The following is a 2,002-nucleotide window of genomic DNA, read 5'->3' on the forward strand; positions in this document are numbered from 1 at the left end:
TAGTCCACCAATATTTTCTTTCTGGCAGCTATTGATGGCTCTCAATAGCCTGTTTTTAAGGGGATAAAATGTTTTGATGTACTGCATATGTGATATACCCAGCCCATCTGTTATGACAGAAATTGCAATTATCTTTAAGCTAAATCAACAATCCTCCAAATAAACGAATAAGTATATAAGGCATATGATACAAACTGTGACTTTGCGGTATTGTCAAATCTTTAAAAAAAGAAAAGAAAAGAAACCTGATAACTAAGCATTTATATTGTAACTAAAAGATCCAGAGCTACTCACAGATAAAGGGCCAGTTAGCTGACCTGGTAGTCTATAGTGGCCATTCATTTTATGAAGTTTAACACATAAAAGAAGGGGGAATTACTAGTATAAGAGCTAGATGAGACATGGGCTATCAGAGTACATGAATTTCGAAAGGGACGTGGAAGCTGCCATGCCTGCTTTCCTTTTCAGGTTTGCTATAGGTTAATAGACTAAAAAATGTTTCTTTCTGGGGAAGAAAAGGGGGAAAATGTGGCTTATTTCCAGCTCATAAAGAAAAGCAGAGCTGAAAGGAACAAAGAGATGAGACTACCAGGACATGTTTATCATATACCATCTTTAAGAATCACATTAAACGGAGCCACCTTATCCACTGTTTACTTGGTTTCTAACTATTTGACGTTACTTATTACATTTCACTTAGGAAAAAAAAGTAGAGCAAAGTATTTCTTCTCGCATCATTCAAAATGGACAACCTTCTAGAAATTCTTTTCCCATTTTATTATCAACCTTTCAGGGTTAAAAGTGTGTGTGTGCGTGTGTGTGTGCACCAAGATATATAATTAAGTAAATAAATAAAAAAGCAAATAATTTTTTTTTAAAAAGCAAATAAATAAATAAATAAGAATACTTACAGCTCCCAAGTGGGATAAAATCAGTGCAAAAGCTCTATGCAGCATTCGAGGTAGTCAAAAATAATGACATTTCATTATATGGCATTGATCTTGCATACTTTAACTTTGATTTAAAAGGAAATCTTGGCAGGCAATTAACCTACATATAAAGATTTGTATAATAGGGAGCTCTTTTTGAATTGCTAATAGGTAATTCCTTTTCTCCCTATCAGCCCATTGAGGACTCCTATTTTTTAAATGTGGACTCTATCTTCCGTAGTATATCCGCATCAGCTCTTCCAACTGCCCTTGCTGTCTGCTATTGCATGAGTGTGGAGCTGTTTCCTCTAATTCTTAGGAGATAGATGCCGCGTAAGTTGAAAATAGCGGAAATACAAAGCCCTACTGGAAAATGCCAGCATCTGAATATGTGTCTCATTGCCTATGCACCTTGTCAACTAAGAATTGATTAAAAGGAATTTAAATAGAGGGCATACAATAAGATTTTAAAAACCACAGAAATTAGATAACATTGTTTTAAAGAAACAGACATCAGATACCAGGAAAAAAACAGTTGTTAATCAAGAAATTTAAGAATATAAATTGATACTGTGATGAAACTTGGTTCAGTGGCCACATCGTCTAGGAGGAAATGTTAGGAAAGTATCAGTATCAGCCTTATTAAAATCAGATCTTTTACTTTTATATTTTTTATTTTTTATAAACATATATTTTTATCCCCAGGGGTACAGGTCTGTGAATCAGATCTTTTAAAAAAAGAATCGTATCTTCAAGTTAATCTTTAATAACACCTGGCCTAGGAAACATTAAGTCTTTCCTTATATCCTGGGGTTATAGTCAATATTATCAAATTAGTTTATAGGAAAACTGTTCAATGAACAGCACCTATAAGTCTGTAGTATCTTTTTTTTTTTTTAGATTTTATTTATTTATTTGACAGAGAGAGATCACAAGTAGGCAGAGAGGCAGGCAGAGAGAAGGAGGAAGCAGGCTCCCTGCTGAGCAGAGAGCCCGATGCGGGACTCACCCCTGAGATCATGACCTGAGCCGAAGGCAGTGGCTTAACCCACTGAGCCACCCAGGCGCCCCAG

This window comes from Mustela nigripes, chromosome 2 (assembly GCF_022355385.1).
Source record: "Mustela nigripes isolate SB6536 chromosome 2, MUSNIG.SB6536, whole genome shotgun sequence".
Classification (NCBI taxonomy): Eukaryota; Metazoa; Chordata; class Mammalia; order Carnivora; family Mustelidae; genus Mustela; species Mustela nigripes.